Consider the following 19,636-nt stretch of genomic DNA (forward strand, 5'->3'; position numbering starts at 1 on the left):
TGCAAGGTGTCTCCTTCTCCCTCTCCCTCTGCTCCTCCCCCGGTTTGTGCTGTCTCTCTCTCATTCTCTCCACTCTCTCAGATAGATAATAAATAAAATCTTTTTTTAAAAATTACAAGGACTTTTTTAGACACCACATATAATGACTGGCTCATTTTAAGCTATTATCACTATCTCTATCTTGTTCTTTCTCTCTATCTCTCTCTCTCTCTTTCACACACACACACACACACACACACACACAGTCTCCTATACATATTGCTGCCAAAATACATGTTTTCTATCTTGTGTTTATATTACTATTTTAGTTCCAAGTTTGGGGTTTTTTTTAAGATTTTATTTATTTATTTGACAGAGAGAGATCACAAGTAGATAGAGAGGCAGGCAGAGAGAGAGAGAGAGGGAAGCAGGCTCCCTGCTGAGCAGAGAGCCCATGTGGGACTCGATCCCAGGACCCCGAGATCATGACCTGAGCCGAAGGCAGCGGCTTAACCCACTGAGCCATCCAGGTGCCCCCAAGTTCGGGTTTTAACATTTATCATTATTTAAATGGATTCTATTAAATTCTCACATCATTTCAGTACAGCCTAAAAAATCTTCATGCATCTCAAACCTTACATATGTATTTGTACATATGTACAAATAGATGTACATACATCTATTCACAGTGTTGTTCAAGTCACTAATTGATTAAAATGATGACCTACACACAATCAAAGAAATAGCACCTCAGCATACTAGCTAACCACACTGCAAATTGTTATCAAGCCATGAATCAGCAAGATTCAAAAGCAGTCCATTTTAAACACAGATCGCAGCCACGAGGCCCCTGAGGGTCATCACCCACATCATAAACTTCCAGCGAAGTGGCTAGAGTCACTTTCTACCTATAGAGGCAACAACTTCTGAAGAAGAGATGATAAAAACAAGAGGACAAATGTAAGAGAAGCTAATGTTGATAAGGAAGCAAAAACATGTATTTTTGTCTTTTTTGATGCTTCAGAGAGTATTTGTACTGAACACCATTTCTGTTTGTATGTTCTTTGCCTAGCAGTACATGCTCTTCAAAAGAAAAGTTACATGCAGAAGAAAAACATTGGGGAAACCCTAGTCAGACAAAGGGTCTCAGGTACCACAGAGCTTGAGTCAGAGCCCTTAATAGTCAGTCACTCTGGAAAACTGTATGGAGATTCCTCAAAAAGTTAAAAATAGAACTACCCTATGACTCAGAAATTGCACTACTAGGTATTTACCCAAAGGATACAAACAGTGATTCAAAGGAGCACGTGGACGCTAACATTTATAGCAGTAACATCCACAGTAGCCAAACTACAAAAAGAGCCCAGATATCCATCAACAGATGAATGACTAAAGAATATATTACTTACTCAGCCATCAAATATTACTCAGCTATCAAAAAGAATGAAATCTTGGGGGCCAAGATGGTGGGGAAGTAGGAGGAGGTGCCATTTCAACCTCTACCCTAAAATGAGCTGATTACACACCAAAGAACTTTGATCAGCCATGAAATCAGCCTGAGACCAGAATTATACATGTCTGGATCTCTACGGGGGCAGAAGATGCCAGTGGGCAGGTAAAGCAGAGTGGGAATGTCGGACTGATACTGGAAGATAAACAAAAGGGGGAGGGAGCCACCAGAGGCAACCGATTGGAAAGTAATACCCCAATATGAGAGTGCCCTGTGACTGGGGACCAGCATTAACTTGGAGTCTGGTTGAAAGCACTCAAAAAGAGCAAAAGATCACAGGGGAAAATTGTGGGAATCGGGGCGATTAGGGAGAGGGGCTTAAGTCCCCGGACCCAGGACAGCCTCCCCTGGGGCTGAGCCAGAGAGAGTGCGGTGGAGAAACCAGGTCTTGATCCCTGAGCCACCAGAGCTTGCGAGAAGGCTTGGGGTCCACCTCTTGTGAGGGGATGGGAATCTTGCCAGATGGCAGAAAGCGGGGCCCTGCAATCAGGGTGCGAGCGAGATGTGGGAGCCCCACACCCTCCCTTCAGAGAGGTGCAGGCAGGCACCACCAGCCTTGCGCTCACTCTTAGACCCACGCCACGCCATCAGAAACCTGAGAAGCGAGTGCCCCACACCCTCCCCTGGGAGAGTGCACACAAGCACCAGCCAAGAGCTCTCAGACCTGGAAAAACCAGGCATTCCCAGCCCGGGCCAGCTGGAAAAGCTCAGTGTGTGATCCCTGCTTGGAACCTCTCTTGTGGTCTGGAGCTGCCCAGACAGACGCCACTGCTGTGATTTTGGATACAAGAAGGAGATCCTGCATCCTCAGGGACCTCGACTCAGAATCCACTCTCCAGCAGCCAAGGGGGAATTTATGCGCTCTCAAACACCCACAGGGGAGCAGGCTGACGCTTCTGACAGGGAGGATGGGGTACAGTTTCCTTTCCTCTAAACCTCCAAAAACCATCAAAAGCTGTCAAGGTGAGAGAAAACATGAACAAACATAAAAACTTCCAGGGAACAAAAGCCTGAAAAAAACAGTCTCCTCAGAGCCCACCCCCTTGAGGGGGGTGGGAGGACTTAACTCAGGAAACATCATTGACTGAAAACCCACGTGGCAGGCCCCTCCCCCAGAAAACCAATCAGAAAAGGGAAAAAAAAAAGACAACAAGAGAACAACCACCACTACTTCATAGATACAACTTTTACTTTTAAATCGTTCGCACTATTCTGGTTCATTTTTTTTATATATAGATAATTTTTTAACCTATTTACCATCACAGAGAGATGTCCATTACATAATTTCCATAATAACCTTCTAACCTGAACTTTTTGATACATGCACCCGTGTTTTTCTTTTCCTTTTCTATTTTTTAATTTTTTTTAAATTTTAGTTCAGTTTAGTCGTTTATTATTTTTTTATTTTTATTTTCTAATATTCATATAGAGTTAAACTTCAAGGTGATCCCCTTTCCCCAATCAATGCTACCCCTATAGGTAAACCAATTTTTTTTAATTTATTTATTTTTTTCAGCGTAACAGTATTCATTGTTTTTGCACAACACCCAGTGCTCCATGCAATACATGCCCTCCCTATTACCCACCACCTGTTCCCCCAAGCTGCCACCCCCGACCCTTCAAAACCCTCAGGTTGTTTTTCAGAGCCCATAGTCTCTTAAGGTTCGCCTCCATTTCGAATTTTTTTTTTATAAACATATAATGCATTTTTATCCCCAGGGGTACAGGTCTGTGAATCGCCAGGTTTACACACTTCACAGCATTCACCATAGCACATACCCTCCCCAATGTCCATAACCCCCTCCCCCTCTCCCAACCCCACCTCCCCCCAGCAACCCCCAGTTTGTTTTGTGAGATTAAGAGTCATTTATGGTTTGTCTCCCTCCCAATCCCATCTTGTTTCATTTATTCTTCTCCTATCCCCCTAACCCCCCATGTTGCATCTCCAAGTCCTCATATCAGGGAGATCCTATGATAGTGTCTTTCTCTGATTGACTTATTTCACTAAGCATGATACCCTCTAGTTCCATCCATGTCGATGCAAATGGCAAGATTTCATTTCTTTTGATGGCTGCATAGTATTCCATTGTGTATATATACCACTCCTTCTTTATCCATTCATCTGTTGATGGACATCTAGGTTCTTTCCATAGTTTGGCTATTGTAGACAATGCTGCTATAAACATTCGGGTACACGTGCCCCTTCGGATCACTGCGTTTGTATCTTTAGGGTAAATACCCAGTAGTGCAATTGCTGGGTCATAGGGTAGCTCTATTTTCAACATTATGAGGAACCTCCATGCTGTTTTCCAGAGTGGTTGCACCAGCGTGCATTCCCACCAACAGTGGAGGAGGGTTCCCCTTTCTCTGCATCCTCTCCAGCATCTGTCATTTCCTGACTTGTTAATTTTAGCCATTCTGACTGGTGTGAGGTGATATCTCATTGTGGTTTTGATTTGTATTTCCCTGATGCCGAGTGACGTGGAGCACTTTTTCATGTGTCTGTTGGCCATCTGGATGTCTTCTTTGCAGAAATGTCTGTTCATGTCCTCTGCCCATTTCTTGATTGGATTGTTTGTTCTTTGGGTGTTGAGTTTGCTAAGTTCCTTATAAATTTTGGATACTAGCCCTTTATCTGATAGGTAGTTTGCAAATATCTTCTCCCATTCTGTCAGTTGTCTTTTGGTTTTGTTAACTGTTTCCTTTGCTGTGCAAAAGCTTTTGATGTTGATGAAATCCCAATAGTTCATTTTTGCCCCTGCTTCCCTTGCCTTTGCTGATGTTCCTAGGAACATGTTGCTGCGGCTGAGGTCGAAGAGGTTGCTGCCTGCGTTCCCCTCAAGGATTTTGATGGATTCCTTTCTCACATTGAGGTTCTTCATCCATTTTGAGTCTATTTTAGTGTGTGGTGTAAGGAAGTGGTCCAATTTCATTTTTCTGCATGTGGCTGTCCAATTTTCCCAACACCATTTATTGAAGAGGCTGTCTTTTTTCCATTGGACATTCGTTCCTGCTTTGTCAAAGATTGATTGACCATAGAGTTGAGGGTCTATTTATGGGCTCTCTATTCTGTTCCATTGATCTATGTGTCTGTTTTTGTGCCAGTACCATGCTGTCTTGATGATGACAGCTTTGTAATAGAACTTAAAGTCTGGAATTGTGATGCCACCCACTTTGGTTTTCTTTTTCAATATTCCTTTGGCTATTCGAGGTCTTTTCTGGTTCCATATAAATTTTAGGATTATTTGTTCCATTTCTTTGAAAAAAATGGATGGTATTTTGATAGGGATTGCATTAAATGTGTAGATTGCTTTAGGTAGCATAGACATTTTCACAATATTTATTCTTCCAATCCATGAGCATGGAACATTTTTCCATTTCTTTGTGTCTTCCTCAATTTCTTTCATGAGTACTTTATAGTTTTCTGCTTATAGATTCTTAGTCTCTTTGGTTAGGTTTATTCCTAGGTATCTTATAGTTTTGGGTGCAATTGTAAATGGGATTGACTCTTAATTTCTCTTTCTTCTGTCTTGTTGTTGGTGTAGAGAAATGCAACTGATTTCTGTGCATTGATTTTATATCCTGACACTTTACTGAATTCCTATACAAGTTCTAGCAGTTTTGGAGTGGAGTCTTTTGGGTTTTCCACATATACTATCATATCATCTACGAAGAGTGATAGTTTGACTTCTTCTTTGCCGATTTGGATGCCTTTAATTTCTTTTTGTTGTCTGATTGCTGAGGCTAGGACTTCTAGTACTATGTTGTATAGCAGTGGTGATAATGGACATCCCTGCCGTGTTCCTGACCTTAATGGAAAAGCTTTCAGTTTTTCTCCATTGAGAATGATATTTGCGGTGGGTTTTTCATAGATGGCTTTGATAATATTGAGGTATGTGCCCTCTATCCCTACACTTTGAAGAGTTTTGATCAGGAAGGGATGCTGTACTTTGTCAAATGCTTTTTCGGCATCTATTGAGAGTATCATATGGTTCTTGTTCTTTCTTTTATTAATGTGTTCTATCACATTGATTGATTTGCAGATGTTGAACCAACCTTGCAGCCCTGGAATAAATCCCACTTGATCGTGGTGAATGATCCTTTTAATGTACTGTTGAATCCTATTGGCTAGTATTTTGGCGAGAATTTTTGCATCTGTGTTCATCAAGGATATTGGTCTGTAGTTCTCTTTTTGGTGGGATCCTTGTCTGGTTTTGGGATCAAGGTGATGCTGGCCTCATAAAATGAGTTTGGAAGTTTTCCTTCCATTTCTATTTTTTGGAACAGTTTCAGGAGAATAGGAATTAGTTCTTCTTTAAATGTTTGGTAGAATTCCCCTGGGAAGCCGTCTGGCCCTGGGCTTTTGTTTGTTTGGAGATTTTTGATGACTGTTTCAATCTCCTTACTGGTTATGGGCGTGTTCAGGTTTGCTATTTCTTCCTGGTTCAGTTGTGGTAGTTTAAATGTCTCTAGGAATGCATCCATTTCTTCCAGATTGTGAAATTTGTTGGCGTAGAGTTGCTCATAGTATGTTCTTATAATTGTCTGTATTTCTTTGGTGTTAATTGTGATCTCTCCTCTTTCATTCATGATTTTATTTATTTGGGTCCTTTCTCCTTTTTTTTTTTTTTTATGAGTCTGGCCAGGGGTTTATCAATCTTACTGATTCTTTCAAAGAACCAGCTCCTAGATTCATTGATTTTTTTCTATTGTTTTTTTGGTCTCTATTTCATTGATTTCTGCTCTGATCTTTATGATTTCTCTTCTCCTGCTGGGTTTAGGGTTTCTTTCTTGTTCTTTCTCCAGCTCCTTTACGTGTAGGGTTAGGTTGTGTACTTGAGACCTTTCTTGTTTCTTGAGAAAGGATTGTACCGCTATATATTTTCCTCTCAGGACTGCCTTTGCTGTGTCCCACAGATTTTGAACCGTTGTGTTTTCATTATCATTTGTTTCCATGAATTTTTTCAATTCTTAATTTCCTGGTTGACCCATTCATTCTTTAGAAGGATGCTGTTTAGTCTCCATGTATTTGGGTTCTTTCCAGCTTTCCTCTTGTGATTGAGTTCTAGCTTCAGAGCATTGTGGTCTGAAAATATGCAGGGAATAATCCTAATCTTTTGATACCGGTTGAGACCTGATTTGTGACCCAGGATGTGATCTATTGTGGAGAAGGTTCCATGTGCACTAGAGAAGAATGTGTATTCTGTTGCTTTGGGATGAAATGTTCTGAATATATCTGTGATGTCCATCTGGTCCAGTGTGTCATGTAAGGCCCTTATTTCCTTGTTGATCTTTTACTTGGATGATCTGTCCATTTCAGTGAGGGGAGTGTTCCATTCCCCTACTATTACTGTATTATTATTGATGTGTTTCTTTGATTTTGTTATTCATTGGTTGATATAGTTGGCTGCTCCCACGTTAGGGGCATAGATATTTAAAATTGTTAGATCTTCTTGTTGGACAGACCCTTTGAGTAGGATATAGTGTCATTCCTCATCTCTTATTATAGTCTTTGGCTTAAAATCAAATTGATCTGATATAAGGATTGCGACCCCAGCTTTCTTCTGATGCCCATTAGCATGGTAAATTGTTTTCCACCCCCTCACCTTAAATCTGGAGGTGTCTTCGCATCTAAAATGAGTTTCTTGTAGGCAACATACTGATGGGTTTTGGTTTTTTATCCATTCTGATACCCTGTGTCTTTTGATTGGGGCATTTAGCCCATTAACATTCAGGGTAACTATTGAGAGATATGAATTTAGTGCCATTATTAGCCTATAAGGTGACTGTTACTGTATATTGTCTCTGTACCTTTCTGATCTACTACTTTTAGGCTCTCTCTTTGCTTAGAGGACCCCTTTCAATATTTCCTGTAGAGCTGGTTTGGTGTTTGCAAATTCTTTCAGTTTTTGTTTGCCCTGGAAGCTTTTTTTCTCTCCTTCTATTTTCAATGATAGCCTAGCTGGATAGAGTATTCTTGGCTGCATGTTTTTCTCATTTAGTGCTCTGAATATATCATGCCAGCTCTTTCTGGCCTGCCAGGTCTCTGTGGATAAGTCTGCTGCCAATCTAATATTTTTACCATTGTATGTTATAGACTTCTTTTCCCGGGCTGCTTTCAGGATTTTCTCTTTGTCACTAAGACTTGTCAATTTTACTATTAGGTGATGGGGTGTGGACCTATTCTTGTTGACTTTGAGGGGGGTTCTCTGCATCTCCTGGATTTTGATGCTTGTTCCCTTTGCCATATTAGGGAAATTCTCTCCAATAATTCTCTCCAATAGACCTTCTGCTCCCCTCTCTCTTTCTTCTTCTTCTGGAATCCCAATTATTCTAATGTTGTTTCGTCTTATGGTGTCGCTTATCTCTCGAATTCTCCCCTCGTGGTCCAGTAGCTGTTTGTCCCTCTTTTGCTCGGCTTGTTTATTCTCTGTCATTTGGTCTTCTATATCACTAATTCTTTCTTCTGCCTCATTTATCCTAGCAGTGAGAGCCTCCATTTTTGATTGCACCTCATTAATAGCTTTTTTGATTTCTACTTGGTTAGATTATAGTTCTTTAATTTCTCCAGAAAGGGCTTTAATATCTCCAGAGAGCGTTTCTCTAATATCTTCCATGCCTTTTTCGAGCCCGGCTAGAATGTTCAGAATCGTCATTCTGAACTCTTGATCTGACATATTACCAATGTCTATGTTGATTACGTCCCTAGCCTTGGGTACTGCCTCTTGTTCTTTCGTTTGTGGTGATTTTTTCCGCCTTGTCATTTTGTCCAGATAAGAGGATATGAAGGATCAAATAAACTACTAAAAGGGTGGCAAAGACCCCAGAAAAATGCGCTGTAACCAAATCAGAAGAGACCCCAAATTTTGGGGGTGGGGAGAAAGGGGATACAAAGAGGTTCAGAAAAAAAAGAAAAAAATTTTAAAAATAAAACAAATAAAGAAAAAATATAAAAAAGAAAGAAAAAAATATATATTTAGATAAACTTTCAGAAAGTGGTTGATTTTCTGTTTCTAGAATTGTTGTTGTTCTTCTCTTCGATCTCCCGTTGGATTTGTCAGTGTTTGCAATGTTTAGATAAGCTATTGAGCTGATCTCCTGCTACCTGATGTAGTCTCAGCCTGCTACTTCTCCGCCATCTTGACTCCAGATAAACCAATTTTAATCCCCCTTTATCGTAGGAAAGTTGAGTCCTTTAAAAAAGATATCAGGAAGCATCCAAGAGGAATCAAAATAAACTTATTCACCCACACAGAGAATTTATAACCACGCTCCCATTTTTTCTTCTGCCAGTGTTTCTGTGTATTTGTGTTTGTCCTAATAGTATATAAATCTTATACCTGGGGTTCTTTTTGACGAGGTTCTTCCATTTTTTTTTTTTTGCTTTTATATATATACATTTTTTTTCTTGGCATATACTTTAATCAGTTTTTTTATTTGTCTTTGTTTGTATACTTCATAAATCTTACCTTGGAGCCCATTTAGGCTGAGCCTTCTCTTTTGTCTTCCCTTTTTTCCTGTCTCTTTCTCTCTTTTTTTTTTCTTTTTCTTTTCTTTTTTCTCTCATCCGGGTGGGGAATCCTGATTGCTCAGAAGCATTCCAGGGTACACCTTGACTGCACCACAGTTGATACATCCAGCTACATCCGAGCAGACATCTCTCACCAAAATGACTAGGAGGAGAAATGCCCAACAGAAGAAAAATACAGAGGATGGACCCTCTACAACAGAGGTAATGGCTATCGACATAGACAAACTGTTGGAAAAGGAATTCAGGCTAACAATTATCCAGGAAATAGCTAGGTTGGAGAAATCCATGGATGACCAAACGGAATTGATTAGGGCAGAACTGAAAGCCACCAGGGATGATGTTCACAATGTTAGGGCAGAACTAAAAGCCACCAGGGATGATGTTCAAGATTCTCTCAATGAGTTCCAATCTAATCTAAATTCTCTAAAAGATAGGGTAACTGAGATGGAAGATAGAATGAGTGACCTGGAGGACAAACAGATAGAGAGAAAGGATCAGGAGGAAGCCTGGAACAACAGCTCAGAAGCCACGAAAACAGAATCAGGGAAATAAATGATGCCATGAAACATTCCAACATCACAATTACTGGAATCCCTGAAGGGGAGGAGAAAGAAAGAAGTCTAGAAGATATACTGGAACAAGTTCTCTATGAAAATTTTCCCAATCTCATGAACAGAACCAGGGTTCATATACTAGAGGCAGAACGGTTCCCCCCACCCAAGAAAATAGATACTCAAAAGTCCTCAAGGCACCTCATAGTAAGAATGAAGAATTATAACTGTAGGCAGACCCTCTTGAAAGCAGCTAGGAAAAAGAAGCTCCTTACATACAGAGGAAAGTCCATTAGAATAACGTGAGACCTGTCCATAGAGACCTAGCAAGCCAGGAAGGGCTGGCAAAATATATTCAGAGTACTAAATGAGAAGAACATGCAGCCAAGAATACTTTATCCAGCAAGACTGACATTCAAAATAGATGGAGTAATAAAGACTTTCCAAGACCAGCAAGGCTTAAAAGACTATGCAACCACCAAGCCGACACTGCAGGAAATATTAAGGGCGGTCCTATAAAAGAGAAAAAATCCTAAGAATATCATTAAACAGAAATATAGAGACAATCTACAGAAAGAAAGTCTTCAAAGGTAACATGATGCCAATAAAAAGGTATCTGTCAGTAATCACTCTCAATGGACTAAATGTGCCCATAAAATGACACAGGGTTACAGATTGGATAAAACGACAGGACCCATCCATATATTGTCTACAAGAGACCCATTTTGAACCTAAAGATACACCCAGACTGAAAGTGAAGGGATGGAGAAGCACCTTTCATGCCAATGGGCCTCAAAAGAAGGCCGGGGTGGCAATTCTCATATCAGATAAATTAGATTTTAAATTAAAGACTGTAGTCAGAGATACAGAAGGACACTACATAATTCCTAAAGGGACTATCCACAAAGATGATCTAACAATTGTAAATATCTACACCCCCAATATGGGAGCAGCCAATTACATAAGAAAACTATTAATCAAGATAAAGAGTCATATTGATATGAATACATTAATAGTAGGAGATCTTAACACGCCTCTCTCAGTAATACACAGATCATCGAAGCAGAAAATCAATAAAGAAATAAGAGCATTGAATGAAACATTGGACCAGATGGACCTCATAGATATATACAGAACATTCCACCCTAAAACAACAGAATACTCATTCTTCTCAAGTGCACATGGAACCTTCTCCTGAATAGACCATATACTCGGTCACAAAGCAGGACTCAACCAATACCAAAAGACTGGCATTATTCCTTGCATAGTCTCAGATCACAATGCTTTGAACGTGGAGCTCAATCACAAGGAAAAGTTCGGAAGGAACTCAAACACCTGGAAGCTAAAGACCACCTTGCTTAAGAATGCTTGGATTAAACAGGAGATCAAAGAAGAACTTAAACAATTCATGGAAATAATGAGAATGAAGACACTCTGGTCGAAAACCTATGGGATACAGCAAAGGCAGTTCTAAGGGGGAAATATATAGCCATCCAAGCCTCCCTCAAAAAAATTGAAAAATCCAGAATACACCAGCTGTCTCTACACCTTAAAGAACTGGAAATTCAACAACAAGTCACACCAACTCCACACGCAAGAAGGGAAATAATCAAGATTAGAGCAGAGATCAATGAGGTAGAAACCAGAGATACAGTAGAACGTATCAATGAAACTAGAAGCTGGTTTTATGAAAGAATCAATAAGATCGATAAACCATTGGCCACACTAATCCAAAAGAAAAGAGAGAAAGCCCAAATTAATAAAATTATTAATGAAAAGGGAGAGATCAGAACAAACACCAAGAAAGTAGAAACAATCACCCGAAATTATTACCAACAGTTATATGCCAATAAGCTAAGCAACCTAGATGAAATGGATGCATTCCTGGAAAACTATAAATTCCCAAAATTCAACCAGGAAGAAATTGACAACCTGAATAGACCAATATCCAGTAATGAAATTGAAGCAGTGATCAAAAACCTCCCAAAAAAGAAGAGCCCAGGACCTGATGGATTCCCTGGGGAATTCTACCAAACCTTCAAAGAAGAAATAATACTTATTCTCCTGAAGCTGTTTCAAAAAATTGAGGCACAAGGAAAACTTCCAGATTCTTTTTATGAAGCCAGCATTACCCAGATCCCCAAACCAGGCAAGGATCCTACCAAAAAGGAGAATTTCAGACCAGTGTCACTGATGAATATGGATGCTAAGATTCTCAACAAGATCCTAGCAAACAGGATCCAACAGCACATTATAAAGATTATCCACCATGACCAGGTGGGATTAATCCCTGGGTTACAAGGATGGTTCAACATTCGCAAATCAATCAATGTGATAGAACAAATCAATAAGAGAAGAGAGAAGGACCACATGGTCTTCTCTATTGATGCAGAAAAAGCATTTGACAAAATCCAGCATCCGTTCCTGAAATAAAGTGCTTCAAAGTACAGGGATAGAGGGAACATTCCTGAACTTCTTAAAATCTATCTATGAAAGACCCACAGCAAATATCATCCTCAATGGGAAAAAGCTTGCAGCCTTCCCATTGAGATCAGGAACACGACAAGGATGCCCACTCTCACCACTCTTGTTCAACATAGTATTAGAAGCCCTAGCAATGGCAATCAGACAGCAAAGAGAAATAAAAGGTATCCAGATTGGCAATGAAAAAGTCAAACTCTCTCTCTTCACAGATGACATGATTCTTTATATGGAAAACCCCAAAGACTCCACCCCAAACTAGTAGAACTCAACAGCAATTCAGTAACGTGGCAGGATACAAAGTCAATGTACAGAAATCAGTGGCTTTCTTATACACTAACAAAGAAAATACAGAAAAGGAAATTAGAGAATCGATTCCATTTACTATAGCACCAAGAACCATAAGATACCTGGGAATAAACCTAACCAAAGAGGTAAAAAGGATCTATACTTGAGGAACTACAGAACACTCATGGAAGAAATTGAAGAAGACACAAAAAGATGGAAGACTATTCCATGCTCTTGGATCGAAACAATAAACATTGTTAAAATGTCTATACTGCCTAGAGCAGTATAGATCTATACTTTTCATGCCATTCCGATCAAAATTCCACCGGTATATTTCAAAGAGCTGGAGCAAGTAATCCTAAAATTTGTATGGAATCAGAAGAGACCCCAAATTGCTAAGGAAATGTTGAAAAACAAAAACAAAAATGACGGCATCACGTTACCCGATTTCAAGCTTTACTACAAAGCTGTGATCACCAAGACAGCATGGTACTGGCATAAAAACACACAGAGACCAGTGGAACAGAGTAGAGAGCCCATATATGGACCCTCAACTCTATGGTGAAATAATCTTCGACAAAACAGGAAAAAATATACAATGGAAAAAAGACAGTCTCTTCAATAAATGGTGCTGGGAAAACTGCACAGCGATATGTAGAAGAATGAAACTCGACCATTCTCCTACACCGTACACAAAGATAAACTTGAAATGGATAAAAGACCTCAACATGAGACAGGAATCTATCAGAATCCTAGAGGAGAACATAGGCAGTAACCTCTTCGATATCAGCCACAGCAACTTCTTTCAAGATATGTCTCCAAAGGCCAAGGAAACAAAAGCAAAAATGAACTTTTGGGACTTCATCAAGATCAAAAGCTTCTGCACAGCAAAGGAAACAGTCAACAAGACAAAAAGGCAATCCACGGAATGGGAGAAGATATTTGCAAATGACAGTACAGACAAAAGGCTGATATCCAGGATCTATAAAGAATTCCTCAAACTCAACACACACAGAACAGATAATCATATCCAAAAATGGGCAGAAGATATGAACAGACACTTCTCCAACGAAGACATACAAATGGCTATCAGACACATGAAAAAAAGTTCATCATCACTAGCCATCAGGGAGATTCAAATTAAAACCACATTGAGATAGCACCTTACACCATTTAGAATGGCCAAAATTAGCAAGACAGGAAACAATGTGTGTTGGAGAGGATGTGGAGAAAGGGGAACCCTCTTACACTGTTGTTGGGAATGGAAGTTGATGCAGCCACTTTGGAGAACAGTGTGAAGATTCCTAAAGAAATTAAAAATAGAGCTTCCCTATGACCCTGCAATTGCACTGCTGGGTATTTACCCCAAAGATACAGATGTAGTGAAAATAAGGGCCATCTGTACCCCAATGTTTATGGCAGCAATGGCCATGTCGCCAAACTGTGGACAGAACCAAGATGATCCTCAACGGATGAATGATAAGGAAGATGTGGTCCATATACACGATGGAGTATTATGCCTCCATCAGAAAGGATGAATACCCAACTTTTGCAGCAACATGGAAGGCCTCCAGGAAGGGGCTGGGGATGAGGACTTCCTCATTGAGACCATCTGCTCAAAGACCAAACAGGAGATTTAGGAAATTAACAGAGTCTACAAGGAAATATACAAGACTGATCTGGAGAAAGACATCATTTCTCAACCATATGGTTGCTTCTGCAAGCTAAGGGTTGTCCTGGAAAAGGGTAGAAGAGCAGAGGATGGCTCTGTCATTGATTATGAACTGATTGACCAAGACACCTAGGATCTCTATGATGGAGTGAAGAGAAAAGAAACTGATGTACCCACGTGGATTAGCATCATAACCAAGCAAAGTTTGTGAAATCTCCAGAATGTATTTGAAAGGTAAAGAGCTACAGCCCTTAGGACATGCTGAAGAGTATCAATAAGGTCAAAGGAGATCTGGAAAATGCTTTTGTGAACCTGGTCCAGTACATTCAGAACAAGTCCCTCTATTTTGCTGACTGAATGTATAACTTCATGAAAGGCAAGAGGACTTGCAATAAAATCTTGACTGAATCATATTCTCTCCCAGGAAGTGGACATGTTGCAAATTAGGTCTGATTTCAATAGAAAGTATGGCAAATGACTACACTACTGCATCCAGCAAGACATCAAGCACAACTACCAGAAAGTGCTGATGTACCTGTGTGGTGAGGATGACTGAAGCTCAGAACAGCATGAGCATCCAGGAGTGGTGCTCCTTTCTTTCCAGCTAACAGTTATAGAAAATAGCCTATGACTAGCAGTCCCCTTGTGCCCATCCTTGTGAAGATGGCATTAGCACTGCCCCCTCCTCATCCTTATTTCAGTTGCCTAAACATTGCCTGCCTCTCATGTCTAGTCTCTCCTTTTAGCCAAAGAAATGAACACTGCAAGGAGTTGGAAGTGAAATTTATGAATTTTATGCCTCTTGTGTACTATGTCATAAACAAATGAATAAACTGAAATTTTACTTTATAAACAAATAAAAAACAAACAAAGAAAACTCTTCATCTCTCTTGGATTTCAGATTCCTCTAACAAGGACATAGTCTACCACTCTCAGTTCAAGGATCACTGGGCAAATATATAGCAAGGATGTTAAGTCAATATGGAAGACACAAGACAGTTTAAGGGATGATAGATGTACACAAGGAAACTGTGATTCAAAAAGACCCATCTCTGAAATTTATTTTACACAGGACTAATGTCAGTTTAATGTGGAATTTAAGAAACAAAACAAGTGAGGAAAGGGAAAACAAGAGAGAGAAAAAAAAACAAGAAACAGACTCTTAACTACAGAGAACAAACTGATGTTTACCAGAGGGAAGGTGGGTGGGGGAGATGGGTTAAATAGGTGATGGGGATTAAAGAATACACTCATCATGATGAAAATAAAATAAACAATAAAATAAAAATAAAACCGGAAGTTGCTAACACAAGCAGAAATAAATGCTTGGAAAAGTTGGGAGATAAACAGTAAAGAAAGGTGGAGATTGGTAGATCAGAATATGATTATAAATAAATCAGACCATCTCATAAAAGGTGGTTCCTCCTGAGTATGTCTCTTTGGCTGATTACTATAATATAGTTACTTTCTTGACCTTCAGTATCCTGCCAGCTCCTCTGGTCCATATCCTACTTGCATCTTTGGTAAATGAGGTAAGAGGGAACCATCCAACTATTCCTACTCAGTGTAAAACAAGTATAAATCTAGAAATGTGCTCTAAGGCATAACACTACCAGATGCTTGGATAATTTTTCTTTATTTTAGGTCCTCTATTATCACAAGATGCTATATAAAGAGGAAATTGGGTACAGAGATGTGCCTTTTCTGAGATTTCTCTGCATTCTCTTGCATTGCTGCATTGTACAGCCCTAAGACATGGTAGGCCAAAAGAGGGTCAGCATTACTGATAGTATCTACTATGTTCAGAGAGCGTTATGTAAATATCATATAGCTCCTACTACGGAACAGATGAGTCATACAGCCTCCTGCACTGAATATAAAGATGAAGTAAATTCTTGTGTTCTCCTACTCCTTTTGGATATATGTTAATTCATCCAAGTTTTCAGGGTGATAGAAGCTGATCTAAGATGACCAATTCTACAATTCTCTATTATCTAGATTATCCAGTGGTTCATCCAATTCTAATTTAATGATTCCATTTATTAAGGTAATATTTATTGAATTCCAGCATTGAGTAAGTGCTTTGATACAAGCTAGAGATACAAAGATGAGTAAGCTGTGGAAATACAGAAATTAATAAACTTCCCTCACAAAGACTATTCATCACATGAGATAATCCCATAGATGCCAACTATAATCTAGTATATTCCATGCTATATGTAGAACAATGAACTAAGCATGCAAAGGAAACAATGAACAATGTTCTAAGGAAAAATGAAGGACACTCTACAGAGATAAAAATATTCAATTGTGGGGCGCCTGGGTGGCTCAGTGGGTTAAGCCGCTGCCTTCGGCTCGGGTCATGATCTCAGGGTCCTGGGATCGAGTCCCGCATTGGGCTCTCCGCTCGGCGGGGAGCCTGCTCCCCTCTCTCTCTCTCTCTGCCCGCCTCTCTGTCTACTTGTGATCTCTCTCTGTCAAATAAATAAATAAAATCTTTAAAAAAAAATATTCATTTGTTCATTGATGCAACAGATATTAAGAAGTGCCTACCTGCTATAAACTAGGCTTTATTCTAATTTTTGAGTTTACAGTAGAGGACAAGACAGACAAAATCACTCTCTCAGAGAGCTTACACATTCTGTAGAGGGAGACAGACACTAAACAAATTTCAAATGGTAATAAATGCTATAAATAAAATAAAGGTGTCAGCATGTCTAGTTACTTGTATGAGGTACCCTTTGAGCAGAGACCAGAATTACAAACAGAAGTCAGCAGTACAGAAAACAAAAAACCAACAATCAAGTCAAAGATCAAGGTCCTCCAGAAGGTACAGACTGAACAAACAGGAAATACTTTTTTTTTTAATTTTTTATTTCTTTTTTATTTTTTTATAAACATATAATGTATTTTTATCCCCAGGGGTACAGGTCTGTGAATCGCTGGGTTTACACACTTCACAGCACTCACCATAGCACATACCCTCCCCAGTGTCCATAACACCACCCCCCTCTTTCAATCTCCCTCCCCCAGGAACCCTGTTTGTTTTGTGAGATTAAGAATCACTTATGGTCTGTCTCCCTCCCAATCCCATCTTGTTTCATTTATTCTTCTCCTAACCTCCTAACCCCCCCATGTTGCATCACACTTCCTCATATCAGGGAGATCACATGATAGTTGTCTTTCTCTGATTGACTTATTTCACTAAGCATGATACCCTCTAGTTCCATCCACGTCATCACAAATGGCAAGATTTCATTTATTTTGATAGCTGCATAGTATTCCATTGTGTATATATACCACATCTTCTTTATCCATTCATCTAAAACAGGACATTCTTTTGAACTGAAAAGTCAGTGTGTCTACAACATGATCAATAAGGGGAGTAAAGATATAAAATAAGATCAAAGAGGTTGATGGAAGTCAATCACAAAGAGAATAATAGCAAGGAGTTTTTCTTCTATTCTAAGTATGATGAAAAGCTCCTGGAGAGTTTTGAGCAGGAAAGTAACACTCTTGACCTGCAAGTTTAAAACTTCAGTCTGATTGCTGTGTGTATAGCAGATTGTGAAACAAGGCAAGAATAAAGAGGAGACTAATTGCAATAGTCTTGATAATTCAGGGTCTCATGAAGTCAGGCAACTGTTTGTGAAGAATCTGATTCTTTCTGTGGACCATCAAGATCAAGTATAAGAGAAAGATAAAGATCCTCCCATGAACACACAGGACACAGATCTAGAGACTCAGCCTGGACAGGGACAATGATCATCTGGGTGCAGAGCAAGCAGACATCAAAGATCCAGTTTTGTTCATCCCATCAGGCCAGGGAGAGTGAAGGACAACCAGAAGATTCAGAGAGAGCATAAGCACCAACTCATGGATAGTGGATGTAAACATGTGAAATATAGGTCTAGCACAGAGGAAGACAAGGAGATAGGGCCATACAGTCAGAATTTCACTGGGGCCAAAAAGCCACTCATGGACAGTCAGGATTCAACCGAATAAGCAAACAGCCTCTCACTAGGGGCAGACAGGAAAGTATACTAGATATTGAGGATCTCATCATGACTAGAAATCCACTAAAGGAGTTTGGACCCACCAATGAGTAATTTAGGTCTACACAACAGGAAGATGTGCCAAGCCACCAACAATCAGAAAAGAGCTCCAGATACTCAGGGTCAACTTATAGACAAACTTTATCCACACGGTCTGACACTAGTAAAAAAATAGATAGTGTGGATACAGTTATTGTCAGTTTAGAGGTAATGAAGGAGATTCAAATAGAGAGTTAACATCAACTCATGGACAGTCTGAGGAGAGCCACAGACAACCAGAACTTAGTAAGATAAGCCAAAAAGTATCCATCCATGAATATCCTGAAGACAAAGCATGAAATTCAGGGTCTAGTCATAAATGGATCATGTCAACTCACGAGCAGTAGGAATCCAACACCAAAAGAATAATTTATACAGTAAATTCTCCTCAGAACAAATCAGTCATAATTATAATCAGGAAGGAGATCCTACACTCAGAAGCCAGACAATTCAAACCCAAGAGGAATTTGGGTCTAATACTATCCAGATGGTAGCATAAACAAAAGCACAGATAGGGTTATAGCTACAAACACGTCAATTATGAAAGTGCTATATAAGACTATAGATGGTGTAAAAACAATAGAAACTTAGCCTTTATTCTAGTACACTGAAATCTGGAAATAGAGGTACAAATAAGCTCGTCTTGAACAGTCAAGGTCTACTTCTGATCATTCAGAATCTAGGGTAACTTTGGATACTCAAGGATAAGCAATAAATTTAATTTGACACTATGATCAGTCTAGATCTAACATAGGTGGAAGGCCATCAACTACCTACAGCCAGTCCCCTGAATGACAGATAATTAGAATCCTTTCACTTTTTGTCTATGTCTTCCTCTCATGATCCATCAACCATTTCAACTAGAAAACAGGCATCCAACAATGTCCCTTCCAGTGACTCTGAAGTTCAGTCAGGATATTCAAATAGAAAATGCACATCTACTAGTAGACAGATGACTTCTGACCATGAAGGACCAGGATTCAACTCAATGATATTGGAAGACAGAGATAAAGTAATATCCACTCAAGTGACATATATATGACATACACACACACACACACATACACATAATCACATACATATGTATATACACATGCACACACACAATCAGCTCAAGTCCAGTACAAACAGGAAGACAGGATGATATGTCCAATCTCCAGGTGATCTTGGTATGAACAAAGGCAATCAAGTTCATAAAAGTGGGACGCCTAGGTGGCTCAGTCAGTTAAGCACCTGCCTTTGGCTCAGGTCATGATCCCAGAGTCCTGGGATTGAGTCCCAAATCAGGTTCCTTGCTGAGTGGAGAGCCTGCTTCTCCCTCTGCCTGCCACTCCAACTGCTTGTGCCCCCTCTCTCTCTCTGACAAATAAATAAATAAAATCTTTAAAAAAAAATTTTTTTCACAAAAGTGGTGATCACATCTCCAGTTCTTACCAATCTGGTGAGAGCAAAGGCCCAAAAAGAATAGGAGAATACAGCATCACTAGTCACTTAGTACCAAAACCAAAGAACTCAGTAGAAGTTGTAGAC

General features: G+C 39.6%; 1 pseudogene; it reads left to right on the forward strand.

The window, feature by feature from the left end:
* Window positions 1-14,568, forward strand: part of LOC123949312 — a 56,852-nt pseudogene extending 42,284 nt beyond the window's left edge.
* The last annotated feature ends 5,068 nt before the right edge of the window (window positions 14,569-19,636 follow it).

The sequence above is a fragment of the Meles meles genome, chromosome 1, assembly GCF_922984935.1.
Source record: "Meles meles chromosome 1, mMelMel3.1 paternal haplotype, whole genome shotgun sequence".
NCBI classification, from domain to species: domain Eukaryota; kingdom Metazoa; phylum Chordata; class Mammalia; order Carnivora; family Mustelidae; genus Meles; species Meles meles.